General features: G+C 44.2%; 1 pseudogene; it reads left to right on the top strand.

The window, feature by feature from the left end:
* Nucleotides 1–11359: 11359 nt before the first annotated feature.
* On the top strand, nt 11360–11478 carry LOC133369478 (5S ribosomal RNA; annotated as a pseudogene).
* Nucleotides 11479–15606: the final 4128 nt, after the last annotated feature.

The following is a 15606-nucleotide window of genomic DNA, read 5'->3' on the forward strand; positions in this document are numbered from 1 at the left end:
GGAAGCCCGCAAGCAGGACCCGAGTGCAAGAACACTCTCCCCTCCTGAGGCTTCCGGCAACTAGTTTTCAGAAGCATGCTGCCTCTGACTAGGGTGGCACAGCACAGCCATCATGGCTAGTAGCCATTGATAGCCCTGTCCTCCATGAATTTGTCTAATCTTCTTTTAAAGCCATCCAAGCTGGTGGCCATTACTGCATCTTGTGAGAGCAAATTCCATAGTTTAACTATGCGCTGAGTAAAGAAGTACTTCCTTTTGTCTGTCCTGAATCTTCCAACATTCAGCTTCTTTGAATGTCCACGAGTTCTAGTATTATGAGAGAGGGAGAAAAACTTTTCTCTATCCACTTTCTCAATGCCATGCATAATTTTATACACTTCTATCATGTCTCCTCTGACCTGCCTTTTCTCTAAACTAAAAAGCCCCAAATGCTGCTACCTTTCCTCGTAAGGGAGTCGCTCCATCCCCTTGATCATTCTGGTTGCCCTCTTCTGAACCTTTTCCAACTCTATAATATCCTTTTTGAGATGAGGCGACCAGAACTGTACACAGTATTCCAAATGCGGCCGCACCATAGATTTATACAACGGCATTATGATATCGGCTGTTTTATTTTCAATACCTTTCCTAATTATCGCTAGCATGGAATTTGCCTTTTTCACAGCTGCCGCACACTGGGTCGACATTTTCATCGTGCTGTCCACTACAACCCCGAGGTCTCTCTCCTGGTCGGTCACCGCCAGTTCAGACCCCATGAGCGTATATGTGAAATTAAGATTTTTTGCTCCAATATGCATAATTTTACACTTGTTTATATTGAATTGCATTTGCCATTTTTCCGCCCATTCACTCAGTTTGGAGAGGTCTTTTTGGAGCTCTTCGCAATCCCTTTTTGTTTTAACAACCCTGAACAATTTAGTGTCGTCAGCAAACTTGGCCACTTCACTGCTCACTCCTAATTCTAGGTCATTAATGAACAAGTTGAAAAGTACAGGTCCCAATACCGATCCTTGAGGGACTCTACTTTCTACAGCCCTCCATTGGGAGAACTGTCCGTTTATTCCTACTCTCTGCTTTCTGCTTCTTAACCAATTCCTTATCCACAAGAGGACCTCTCCTCTTATTCCATGACTGCTAAGCTTCCTCAGAAGCCTTTGGTGAGGTACCTTGTCAAACGCTTTTTGAAAGTGTAAGTACACTATGTCCACTGGATCACCTCTATCTATATGCTTGTTGACACTCTCAAAGAATTCTAATAGGTTACTGAGACAGGACTTTCCCTTGCAGAAGCCATGCTGGCTCTGCTTCAGCAAGGCTTGTTCTTCTATGTGCTTGGTTAATCTAGCTTTAATAATACTTTCTACCAGTTTTCCAGGGACAGAAGTTAAGCTAACTGGCCTGTAATTTCCGGGATCCCCTCTGGATCCCTTTTTGAAGATTGGCGTTACATTTGCCACTTTCCAGTCCTCAGGCACAGAGGAGGACCCAAGGGACAAGTTACATATTTTAGTTAGCAGATCAGCAATTTCACATTTGAGTTCTTTGAGAACTCTCGGGTGGATGCCATCCGGGCCCGGTGATTTGTCAGTTTTTATATTGTCCATTAAGCCTAGAACTTCCTCTCTCGTTACCACTGTTTGTCTCAGTTCCTCAGAATCCCTTCCTGCAAATGTTAGTTCAGGTTCAGGGATCTGCCCTATATCTTCCACTGTGAAGACAGATGCAAAGAATTCATTTAACTTCTCTGCAATCTCCTTATCATTCTTTAGTACACCTTTGACTCCCTTCTCATCCAAGGGTCCAATTGTCTCCCTAGATGGTCTCCTGCTTTGAATGTATTTATAGAATTTTTTGTTGTTGGTTTTTATGTTCTTAGCAATGTGCTCCTCAAATTCTTTTTTAGCATCCCTTATTGTCTTCTTGCATTTCTTTTGCCAGAGTTTGTGTTCTTTTTTATTTTCTTCATTCGGACAAGACTTCCATTTTCTGAAGGAAGACTTTTTGCCTCTAAGAGCTTCCTTGACTTTGCTCGTTAACCATGCTGGCATCTTCTTGGCCCTGGCGGTACCTTTTCTGATCTGCGGTATGCACTCCAGTTGAGCTTCTAATATAGTGTTTTTAAACAACTTCCAAGCATTTTCGAGTGATGTGACCCTCTGGACTTTGTTTTTCAGCTTTCTTTTTACCAATCCCCTCATTTTTGTGAAGTTTCCTCTTTTGAAGTCAAATGTGACCGTGTTGGATTTTCGTGGCAATTGGCCAGTTACATGTATGTTTAATTTAATAGCACTGTGGTCACTGCTCCCAATCGGTTCAACAACACTTACATCTCGCACCAGGTCCCGGTCCCCACTGAGGATTAAGTCCAGGGTTGCCGTCCCTCTGGTCGGTTCCATGACCAACTGGTCTAGGGAATAGTCATTTAGAATATCTAGAAACTTTGCTTCTTTGTCATGACTGGAACACATATTCAGCCAGTCTATGTCCGGGTAGTTGAAGTCACCCATTACTACCACATTTCCTAGTTTGGATGCTTCCTCAATTTCATATCTCATCTCAAGGTCTCTCTGAGCATTTTGATCAGGGGGACGATAGATCGTTCCCAGTATTAAGTCCCTCCTGGGGCATGGTATCACCACCCACAACGATTCTGTGGAGGAGTCTGCCTCTTTTGGGGTTTCGAGCTTGCTGGATTCAATGCCTTCTTTCACGTATAGAGCGACTCCGCCACCAATACGTCCTTCCCTGTCCTTCCGATATAGTTTATATCCAGGGATAACCGTATCCCACTGGTTTTCTCCATTCCACCAGGTCTCGGTTATGCTCACTATATCAATGCTCTTCTCTAAGACCAAGCACTCCAGTTCTCCCATCTTGGTTCGCAGGCTCCTAGCATTAGCGTACAGGCACTTGTAAGCAGTGTCTCTCTTCAAGTGTCTTTGGCACTTGTGGTTAGGCCTGTGGTAATTTTGCTCTTCTGAATTTATATCCTGTGCCCCTGCTCTCACAATGCCTACTTCTAGGCCTACCCCTTTTAAAATTTCATCATTTCTTTGGTTTTTATCCCAGGGGGGAGGTTTATTCCGAACCGGACCTTTCTCAGCTCCTGTCGGGTTTCCCCCCTCAGTCAGTTTAAAAGCTGCTCTGCTACCTTTTTAATTTTAAGTGCCAGCAGTCTGGTTCCATTCTGGTTCAAGTGGAGCCCGTCCCTTTTGTACAGGCCCGGCTTGTCCCAAAATGTTCCCCAGTGCCTAACAAATCCGAACCCTTCCACCCGACACCATCGTCTCATCCACGCATTGAGACTGCGAAGCTGGGCCTGTCTGGCTGGTCCTGCGCGTGGAACTGGTAGCATTTCAGAGAAAGCCACCTTGGAGGTCCTGGCTTTCAGCATCCTACCTAGCAACCTAAATTTTGCTTCCAGGACCTCACGGCTGCATTTCCCCATGTCGTTGGTGCCAATGTGCACCACGACCACTGACTCCTTCCCAGCACTGTCTACCAAACTATCTAAACGACGGGCGATATCCTCAACCTTCGCACCAGGCAGGCAAAACACCTTGCGGTCTACATGCCCATCACACACCCCACTGTCTATGTTCCTAATGATCGAATCACCCACTACAAGGATCCCTCCACCCCCTGGAGATATATCCTCGGCACGAGAGGATAGCTGCTCATCCCCCAAGGAATGGGTCCCTTCTAAGGGATCGTTTCCCTCTTCCTCAGCTGGATGCTCTCCTTCCCCGAGACCATCGTTCTCCATGATAGCAGGAGAGCTATCATCGTTGGAGTGGGACACAGCTATAACGTCCCTGAAGGCCTCCTCCACACACCTCTCTGCCTCTCTCAGCTTTTCCAGGTCCGCCACCTTGGCCTCAAGGAAATGAAGTCGTTCCCGGAGAGCCAGGAGCTCATTGCACCGAGAGCACACCCTCGACTTCTGTCCAACAGGCAGATAGTCGTACATGCTGCAGACGGTGCAAAACACTGGAAAGCCCCCACACCCCTGCTGGCTTCTTACCTGCATAGTTTTGTTTAAGGTTTATTATGTTAATGGGTTGGAGACTGCGGTTTAGTTGAGGTCAGGGAACAGATGGGCAGAGTGGGGGGCCCTGGCCTCCTCGCCCTGCTGCCGAACTCGCCTTGACGCTTCGTCAGCTGGGGCTCCCTCTAGCTCGTGGAGCAGGCTCCCTCTAGCTCGTGGAGCAGGCTCCCTCTAGCTCGTGGAGCAGGCTCCCTCTAGCTCGTGGAGCCTCTAGCTCGTGGAGCAGGCTCCCTCGCTAGGGTGCTCTGACTTTATATGTGTGGCTGGTTCCTCCCAGCTACTGCTGCCAGCCAATGATGTGTTACTTGAGGCTGATGGCTATCAGCTGGGGCTTAACTCTTTAGTATTCTCTCAGGCTTCCTTCCTTCCTGAGCGAGGGGCGGGGCTGTTTAAGCTTTTGGCTGCTTTTAATCTAATCAAGGGGCTGCGCCTTCCAGGCAAGTCTTTTGTGTTTGTTGTTTTCCCACCTAGAACAGCCTGACCTTTCTTTAACCTAGGGAAACAGAGCTTGTGGTTGTGTTTCAGGAAGGCTGAAGCTGCCCTTTTTAGCAAGGACTGAGCTGACTCTCTCCCTGTATGTGTCGGTGGAGTTTCCTTTTCCCCCTTCTCTCCGACTGGAATTTAACCTTGTTTACAGTGTCCCCTGAAGCTTTCCTGCTAGGGTGGTGTTGAAAACTAGCTTTCTATGGGTTTCCTTCTCCTAGGATCTGTCTCCTAAGATATAGGTTCTTTCAGGATTTGGCTCCTAGCTCAGGGTGACCTTGGGCTGCCCTTATTACTTATTGCTCTGAGCTGTTTTACTTCAATTAAATAATGGAATAAATGGGAGCTACTTACCCTCTTTTCGCTCTGCTGCTTAACTCGCCTTGATGCTTTGTCAGCTGGGGCCTTGATGCTTCGTCAGCCGGGGCTCCCTCTAGCTCGTGGGTGGGGAGGTAAGGATTTGGTTCTCTGGCCAGAAAAGGTTCCCCACATCTGATGCAGGCCACATTCACACCATACATTTATTCCAATATTATTCCACTTTAAACAGTCATAGCTTCTGCAAAAGAATCCTGGTGCTGTGAAGTTTGTGCAGTGTGCTGAGAGTTGCTTGGAGAGACCTGTTCTCCTTACAAAGCTACAATTGTCTGAGTGATTTAACAGCCAGTCCCTCTTCCCAGAGAATTCTTTGAGAGAATTGTACCTCTATTTAGTCAATAGTGAGGTGCTTTTGTTTTGTTTTTCATGGTGCATTACCGGTATTTTTAAACTCCCAGACACTAAATGGGAAGTTGAAATTCTGACATACTTCACAAAGTTATATAGTATTTAGTAAAGTTACTAAATACAACTAAGGCTACAGTTAGAATCCAGCTTTCCATGATGGATCACTGCTTTGATCCACTTTGGCAAATCCTATAACACCTGCGTTGTTAGGCAGCTATGGAAATCACAGCAGGATCCTGATAAAAATACCAGCTTTTAATGGCTGCAGTGGATAGAAAGGCATTTTTTCCCCTGCACATATTAGTCATTATATTGCCACAGAGAATAAAACTCAGTCAAGGTTAGGCTTCGTCAAACACTGCCAAAATATTCCATGGTTCTTTCAGAATGAAAGTAAATGTGTTGTAAAAATTCTTATGTTTTTTTTTCAAAAGAGGTAAAACATTCATTAAAATAAAAATGATTGATATTGGAACATTAGAGGCAACATACTTTACCTCTCAATACAGCACTGCCTGTGTGACTGTTTCCCTCATTTGCATAAGCAATTGACCTCTCATTAGCAGCTCATTTGGAAAAAAAGGCAACATGGCAAAATGCAAAGACCACTGTGAGAGAAATTTTTGCCTATGAATATATTCTAGGTAATTCAAATGGACTGAAACAGACTGCTAAAGAAATTCTTTGCAAAAGTATATATATATGCCCAGTGAAATGAATGAACCTAAGCCAGTGTGGTGTAGTGGTTAAGGTGTTGTACTATGACCTGGGAGATCAGGGTTCGAATCCCCACACAGCCATGATGCTCACTGGGTGACCTTGGGCCAGTCACTGCCTCTCAGCCTCATGAAAACCCTATTTATAGGGTCGCCGTAAGTTGGAATCGACTTGGAGGGAGTATATTTTCATTTTTAAAATGATCTGAGGGACTTCTCCCACGTTTCTACTTAAAACACACACATTAGCAATTTGCAAACTGCCAGTGAATATATTTCCATGTTTTTACATAACAGTTCAATACACATGTGGGTGGAGAGTGGGGGAAGTGGGCTCCATTCTGTTGTACGACCCTTTGTGGAAGTGGGTGGTGGAATGCTCTACCACTGAGCTATGGCCGTTCCCCAAATGCAATCTTATACATGTTTATTCAGAAGAAGGATGAACAAACCTGTCAGCAGCACTAGTTGAAAGTGTAAGAAATAAAAGACCACTTTCACACACACAAAAGGGCTATTGAGCAGATGGAGACTTCCACCAAGCAGATACATAACTAAAAAACAGAGAGAGAGAGAGAGAGAGAGAGAGAGAGATCCTTTTGTTTTAGGGAGAAGTTCCGATCCGGTTGTAGAGCATCTACTTTGCATGCAGAAGGTCCCAGTTTCGGTCCCCAGTGTCTCTAGGTAGGGCTGGGAAAGCCTCCTACTTGAAACCCTGGAGAGCTGCTGCCAGTCAGAGTAGACAATACTGAGCTAGATGGACCAGTGGTCTGACTCTAATGTTCCTATGTTGATGTCAGCAAGTAAAGAAACAAACCAATCCATTCCCTTGATGTCAACAAGAAAAACAATTAAGCAGCAGCGTTCGGATCGGAAATCAATCACTTAGCATGCCATGTTGTGCAGTGAGAAATATGTATGTTTCCTGCATAATTTAAAGCAGAGAGAGAGAGAGAGAGAGAGAGAGACACTATGAAATATCTGGAAATTACATCAAAATCTCTTATGATTAACAGCAACAAAGGGCTGTGGCAGTTTTTTAAAAAAATCAGCAGCATTTTGTTATATTGTACGGGCTGTCATATCATCGCCCTACATTTCCCAGCATGGTGCATGAAAAATGACTATCAGTGAGAGACAAATACAGCCTATGGGGGTGGGGGGAGTTAACACTTTGCCTAATGGAGAGTTTTGACACAAGCAGACTGATTAATGCTTAATTGGAGTACACTGATGCAACTTAAACGTCCAAATAGAATTAAAATTATTGCCAATGATTTACAGACTCCCACCACCACAACACACACCACCAAATTCTTTTCCCCTTGTAAGATTATTTTTAATATAGCTTTCCCTTCATCCGCAGTTGCTAGTACAGCTGTTATCTGTATTGAAAGACCTCGTCTGTTCAACTGTAATAGTAGCACAACAGTCTTGCTGTGCTAACTGCACTTTGTAAACATCAGACGAGTTGTCCCGATCCCTTTAAGCATGGCCTTCTCTGACATTTAGCCTGGGTTAATAACAGATAGTATATTTATTTAAGGAACAAATGCAAAGCAAATTCACAGTAAACCGGCATCTGCGATCAGTGGAGGCTGATCCATTAGGCAAATGGTGCACTGCCCCACCAGCCTCAGCCTGCCCTCCGCCAGACCCCCATCTGCCTGCTGTCTTTCTTACAACCAGCCCAGGGGGTAGCCCTGCCTCTCGGCTTCCTCTTTCGTCCAAGTTTTGGCCTTGTGGAACTCAGCAGGGAGGAGGATGGGGGCAGAAGTAGAATGAGTTGGCTCCACCTGTCATTGGCCTCTCTGACTTCCACCAAATGGGTGCCAGCCACCATTGCCAGGGATGAGTTTGACAAGAGTACTAGAAGAACCTGAGATGAAGAACAAGAGGGTGCCCTCCTTGTAGTAGAAAAAGTTACAGGATTTCCACAGGACGTTATGGGACATGCACGGCTTAGAAACAAAGCATATGTCTGCCCCCAAACTTTTGCAGGTGCAAACGGTATTGAAACAATGTGTGTCAAATCAATTCAAATCCAATATAGAGACCCACTGGAACAAAGATCTCCATTTAGAAGGCTTGTTGTTACATAACAGGAGGGAGTTCTGAAGATACTGTTGGACTCCAGCTTACATCGTCCCTGACAGCATCTGTGGGGCATTTCTGTCTTAGGCTGGAAAAGGTTCTTGGGTAGTGGAATAACTCTGCCCATCCAAGCCAACTTTTCTTGGCTTCGGGTGAGGGCTAAAAAGGCTTGTTCTGACCTCTCAGATCCAATCCTTGGTTTTGCTCTTGGTTCCCACTTGATGGCTTGCCTACAGTTCAGCTCTGGCACATACCTACCCCACTCTTTCCCCCTCAGCTGCTCAGTCTCAACATGTGTTTCCTCCTCATTTTACCTTATGTAGATAGGCAAGTGCAACCTGAAAACAGAATGTTGCAGTGTGGAACATTTTCAGCACTTGTTCAGTGTTCCAGCCGGCCATCCCCTCTTCCAGCACACTCCATTCCATTCTCCTGCCCCTGAGTTTTCCACACACAGAGGCGCAAATCCAGAGCTTGGAGAAGTTACTTTTTTGAACTACAACTCCCATCAACCCAATCCAGTGGCCATGCTGGCTGGGGCTGATGGGAGTTGTAGTTCAAAAAAGTAACTTTTCCAAGCACTGCAAATCTGCCAGGATTCCATGTCCACTGAGCATGCTTAGCTTTCATTGTGTGTTGTTTTGGGGTTCCCTGCTTATTTTACATTAAGTTTGTTATAGTTCTGCAGATTTTGGGGTTCCCCCCCAAGCATGCCCATTTCTCCCTTTTGTGCATAGGTGGCACTGTTTTGGCTCCACAAGGATCCATCTCTGGAGAATGACTTCATTGCTAGTTAGGAATGGGGGAGAAATTTGATTCAGTTGGTATTCAGAGCCGAAACTATTAAATCTACTCTTTCCGAAACAATATGAGAACCAAACCACACCCATCCTTCAAAGTTCGCACTTATCTGAATTTTGCAATGTAGTTCTCCAATTAAACAATGTTTACAAAAATGCATATATTAGGGGAAAGTGTGCATAACAATAAACATATTAAGGAAAATAGCATACAAAATGCATTACATTAGGAGAAAATGCTTGTAAACATACATTTTCAAAACTACTAACAAAAATGTGTTTAGTAGGAGAAAACTGCACTAAAAGCGGGACAATTTTCAGGTGGATTTTTTAAAAACCAGACTCCTGCAAAAATGTGAAGAACTGAATTTAAGATTGGAAAAAATGAGAAATGGTGAGAATAAAAATTGACAGAACCTTCCATCCCTGTTGTTAGAATATAGGATGAGTTAGGCCAAGTAGCTTGGATCTTAGCGGAATTTCCTGTGAATGATCTGTATCGCTAAAATCCATACTATACATCATTTAAAAATAACTGACATGGACAAAGTCACATTATTCATTGCACCAAACTATGCTTAAATCAGTTTACTTATGTGTCGATTTTTGCCATCTGTAATAGCAAAACATTAATTTTGCTCTCATCAGTATCAACTGGTATCATTCTGTCTTTTCAATTTTTGTCCAGAAACTGCAGTTGTACAGAATCAAAACAAGAGGGTGAGAAGGGGAGATATGGAAGGGGAGGGAGGGATGATTTCATCAGTCTTTTCAGAATGACCGCAAAAGCATTGGCTCTGTTCTTCAGGGAATTTTATTCTAGATCTAAATGTACCCAAACCAGTCCGCTCTGTCATTCATACATAATGAAGGTAATTGGGACAGAATCAATTAAGCCAGTGGCAAAATTCCCAGCATTTCAGTGGAGGTCTGACTTGTCCTTTTGTCATGTGATCATGCTCGCTCTCCCTGCTCTGCATCTCGAACGGGATTAGAAAATTTAAACATTCCTAATTCACATGTCTTAGACTCGGACGAACAGTAACAGACTTTTTTGCTCATTCAGATTAAGAAGGAAAGTAATTAATGGCACCCTCCATGTAATTTGCATTTCATACTTGGGAGACAAAACATACACACACACACACACACACTTTCCAAATGGAAAAACAGAGAAGGCATCATGCTAAGCCATGAAGCTACCATGGTCGCCAGGTCAGAAACATCCCAACTCTGAGACTTCAGGGGTGGACCTTAATGATGTCACAGGGCAGGCTGTAGTGATATCACAGAGTGGGTCCTAGTGATGTCATGGGGTGGGCCCTGGAGCTGGCTGCATCCCATTTGGGGACACAAGGATGAACTACCTCCTCCTCATCCCCCTATGAGATGCAGCCAGTTCCATAGCCGAGGTGTGTGACAATGGCCCTAAATCACCTTCAGCCTCAGAGCCAGCTACATTTGACTGGAGGAGGCAAGGAAGAAGTTCCTCCTCACCCCCTCCCGATCAAATGCAGCCGGCTCTGCAGCCAAGAATATTTGTGTCAATAAGCCTAATTCTCCCTGGGGAAGGGAGATATGGGCCCATTGTCATCCCCCCCCCCAGCCTTGAAGCCAACTACATTCAGTGGGGGGGAGGGTTGAGGAAGAAGTTCCTTTTCGCCATGCTAATCAAATGCAGATGGATCCAAAGCTGGGGGGGGTTGTCACTGGGCCTAAACTGAGGAAGGGAGATTTGGCCTATGTCACACACACACCAGCCCAGGGGGATTGGTGTGACTCACCCGGAGACTGGGGAAGACCCCCCAAAATGGGTGAAAACTGGAGACCTGAAAATGCTATGCCCCATTCTGTTAGCTCCATTTTCATATCTGTTCTCCCTTGGGCCAATCAGATAGCCCAGTGGGAAGCCCGCTAGCAGGACCTGAGCGCAAGAGCTCTCACCCCTCCTGCAGTTACCAGCAACTGGCATTCAGAAGCATATTGCCTCCAACAGTGGAGGCAGAACTTAGCCATTGTGGTTAGTAGCCATTGATAGCCCTATCCTCTGTGAATTTCTCTTTTAAAACTATCGAAGTTCATGTCCATCACTGCCTCCTAAATGCTTCAGTAATGTCAGTGGTGGGGACATATTGAGGGAGACGTTCACATGTAGCCACCCAAGATGTACGTGGGAAGCTGTCCTCTACTGGGTCAGACCATTTGTCCATCTAGCTCAGTTTTGTCTACACCAACTGACAGTGGTTCTCCATTGTTTCAGACAGGGGACATTCCTAGCCCTACTTGGAGATGCTACGGATTTCACCTAAGATTTTCTGCCTGCAAAGCAGATGCTCTGCCACTGAGCTACAGCCCTTCCCCTCATGCCATGGAAAGGTATGAGGCCGCAAGCCACACAACTTCCCCTAATGTATATTGAACCTTGAAAGTCTTGGGCCACAGGCCCATGACATAGGTTTGCACAAAATTTGTGTATGCTGACTGAAATGCATGCCTACAGCCATACTATCCTGAACATGACAGATCTCGTCTGATCTCGGAAGCTAAGCAGGGTCAGGCCTGGTTAGTACTTGGATGGGAGACTGCCTGGGAATACTGGGTGCTGTAGGCTTGGAGGAAGGCAATGGTAAACTACCTCTGAATACCTCTTACCATGAAAACCTTATGAACACATCTAGAAAAGATTCATAGGGTCACCATAAGTTGTCATCGACTTGAAGGCATATAACAACAACAAATGCATAGTGGCAAATTTAGGCTGACGTTCAGAGGGGGAGGCGGAACTATACAAACTCTGCTTCTTGCTTACTCTGAGCTTTGGAGGGCAAATAGGATTCTCCAGGCCCTGCGCGATCTCTGTGGATAGGTCCTCTGCACATAGTGGGTGGTGGAGATCTCACCAGCACTGTGCTTTGCTGTGAATCTAGCTCCCCTGTAAGCAATGGTGGCTTGTTCCAGTCAGGACAGGGAGAGCTAGAGTCAATGACAGGCAGATGGAGGATAAAGTTATCAAAGGCTACTAGCCATTATGGCTATGTTCTGCTTCCATAGTCAAAGGAGATATGCTTCTGACAACCATTTACTGGAAACCGCAGGAGGGGAGAGTGCTCTTTGCACTCAGGTCCTGTTTGAAGGCTTCCCATGGGCAACTGGTTGGCCACTGTGAGGACAGGATGCTGGACTAGATGGGCCATTGGCCTGATCCAGCAGGCTCTTATAATGTTGTCTGTCACTGAGTTATAGCCTCTCTCCAGAGGTCTGGTGATAAGGAAAGGGCTTCCTGTAGAAATCATCTCATCAGGTACTCCATTCCACATGATGCAGGAACCAGGCCTTTAACGTGGTGGCACCTACCCATTAGAGCTCCCTCCTGTTATACATCAGACAGATGTTGTCTCTATTGTCTTGAAAACGTCCTTTTCCCATAGGCCTTTTAAGCGGAGATTTTTCTTTGTAATCCCAGTCTGTATCTGCATTGGATTTGAAATACATATTACATTGTTCAAACAGTTTTTCTATTAAAAAATGGTTGTTTTCACACATGGAATTGTTTTAATTGTTCCTATCTGTGAAATTGTTTTCTATATGTTTTCATTTCTTTGAGATATTTCATAGGAAGTGATTAATACATAGGATGAAACAAATAAAATAAAATAAAACCAGTGATTTGCTTAGTGCCAAGCCAGAGTATGGCATCTTCAAGTCTGCACATTCTTCACTGCACTGCATATTCTTCCATCCAATGATCTCTGGGTTGCTATGGCCAGTTTCCTTCAGCCATGAAATGCCTGGGTAAACAGGAGTGTTTCTAAATTCTTCCTGAAAGTGAATAATGGGGGAGACAGATGCAACTCACTGGGGAGGACATTCTACAAATGGGGAGCCACCACTGAAAAAGCCCTGTCGTGTCAACACCAACCAGGCAACCACTGGTAGCAACACCACCAAGAAGGCCTCACCTGCTGATTGCAGGGTCTGAGATGGTTGATATTGGGGAAGGCACTGCAGTTCAAGCAGGGGATATTCTTAGGGGTAGCCCAGGAGGTCCACACTGCTTATCCTTTACACCAAGGTTCAGATCTCATGCCCCCACCTTGCTTTTCCCCCCAAAAAAATATTTTAAAAAATTGCTTATAGGCAGTGGAGGCTAGTTGATTAGAGCAAATGGGGCACTGCCACACAACCTTGGTCCCCACCCTCCTGCCTTCTTACTCAGGTGCCATAGGGGGGCATACTGTTGCCCCAGGGCACCACGTTGGCAATCCCTGGGGTACTTCAATAGCAGAAGAACAATAAGTGAATGACTGAATGGGAACCTGAGATTCCAATGTTGTTATATTGCGTTCCTATCACATGATTCTCTGAAGAAAGTGAAGCACATATCTTTGAATTATGCATTCCATTTCATATAACAAACGCATCTCTAACAACATAATGAAATTTCATATAAAACTTTCTTTCCAGAAGAATAATCTTTTACTGTTATGAAATACCTCCCTGGGATTTTGTCAGGTTTTAATTTCAGCCTGAATAAATAACCTACGACAGCAGGGCTGGAAGAGAGATAAAAAGGTGAATTTCACGTTCTTCCAGCTCGCCTTAATGGAAATAATAACTACTTTAGTCAAAAACAAGTTTCCAATTAGTTTCTGTGAAACAATATTATCCCTCTTTTCTTTCTTTTTTTTTATAGGCATGATAGCTCATTTTGAAACTTCATTTTGATAATATATAAACATTTCCAGAACTGCTATCTGCAATGGAAGAACCACAATTACTGACTTTGGTATTATGCATAGGGAGTTCATCTGGAATGAAAAACAACAACAACCAAAAAGCTTATCTTTTAAAATTCTTTTACTGAGTTTTTAAACAATAAAAATGGAGAGAGGAGGAGGAATCAATTTAAAATCATCCTTCAATGAAGATGCCTTTCCGGGAACACTGTATGTTAAAAATTATTGGATAATGACCACAGGATGTAGCCTGCCCAGGAAACGGCTTTCTAAAGTTATTAAATTTCATTCTTTAGAAAACAATGAGGCACTATTGTCTTCTTCTTTCTGCTCCTCCTTTGCTTTATTCTGTCTTAATTCTACACAAGGCAGGGAAGGGGGGAATATTACTTAAATTCATCTCAAGGTTACATTATTTGTTTTCAAGTGCCTGGAAGAAAGAGGGGTAGGGAGAGAGTTAACCTACTAAGGCTAGATTAAATAATTTGAAAGGATTTTTTTGATAAGAAGTGACAGCCCAGGATTTCTTGTTAGTACCTCCTTGTGATTAATGTTGTTGCATGCATCTGTCATCCATAATCAAACTGCACAGAGTTGATGAAATAATACATGGAATCTTATTATGCAGTACATTGTATTATGTATAAAGTGGGGGGGGGTAATACCAGCATCTATTAGTTCCACACAATAAACTCGATGCAATGAACCAAGTTAATGGAACACATTTTAGGGCTTGATCAAATTGCCATTTAGTCTCTTTCAAATGAGGATGCCAGACAACTGAAGTTCAGACCGGTCAGTGGTAGGGCCATTGTGAATATATATAAAATTAGAATTAATTACTCCCCCTTCACCCAGAGGTGCCAGGGAAAAACAACCTAAACAACAGGACTCTGCCCACTTTTGATTCCCAGCATTCAGAGGCACACTGCTTTTCTTTCTTTTTCTTCTCTCTGCTGATTTTTCTCCTCTCTCCTTTTCTTAAATCAGGACTGGGGGAGGAGTGAAGCACTGGTGATTTCAGATCTATGCATTCAGAGCTAGCACCAGTAAAGATGCTTCTAGAGTTGGGCAAATCTATCAGTTTCAGCTTCCCATGTTTTTTTCCAATCTTAAGGTCAGTTCTCCACATTTTCATATCAATTGGCTTTATATATACATATATACATATATATATATATACATATATAAGGCCTCATTAAAATTCATCAGCATTTTATTGTGGATTTCTCCTAATTCATACATTTTTTCCAAAGCAATTTTCCCTAACCCAATGCATTTTGTATGTTATTTTTACTAATATAAGTATTTTTATGGCCTCCACCTGGTCTGCTCTTCCAGCTAGCAAGAGGGTATGTGGTCTTTTGCCTGCATTTTGCCCTGTGAGATATCTGACTGCAGGTAAGAGTGGTTTTGGACAGATTGCAGGATAGGGTTGATTGCTGGATGAGTGGATACAATTGGGGTGTGAGTATAGTCCAGAATTTGCCTTGCTATAAGAACAGGCTGTGAAACCCAGCAGGGCTGACACCAAAGGGCATTTACCCTTTGGGTCAGCTCTTCAGGGAGGTGCAGGGGCATCCCCTCTGTTAGTAAGGAATCAAGATACGGAACTGTAGGCCAGGCACTGTGGGTGGCAAACCAGTGATCTTGACCCAGGTTGAGAACCTGGGGGAAGGAAAGTTTGGTTTGGTGGCTTTCCCCAGGGTGAGAGACAGGGGGAGGAGTGTTGCAGTGGCACTACTATCTTCCACCTGAAAGTGTGGGATGCACCTACTACTGGGTCTTAGTTTATATTAACTGTGGCCCTAACCTCCCAGCTGTATATCCTGTCAGTTGAAGTTGCTAGGATGTGTCTGGGTGGGCAGACAGCAGGGAGCTGTGAAGCTGCTGGCCCAGTTTCAGTGGTGGTATGGATGTGAAAGTTGGACAGTGAAAAAAGTGGATAAGAGAAATATCAACTCATTTGAAATGTGGTGTTGGAGGAGAGCTTTGCAGATACC

This window comes from Rhineura floridana, chromosome 13, assembly GCF_030035675.1.
Source record: "Rhineura floridana isolate rRhiFlo1 chromosome 13, rRhiFlo1.hap2, whole genome shotgun sequence".
In the NCBI taxonomy this organism is placed as follows: Eukaryota; Metazoa; Chordata; class Lepidosauria; order Squamata; family Rhineuridae; genus Rhineura; species Rhineura floridana.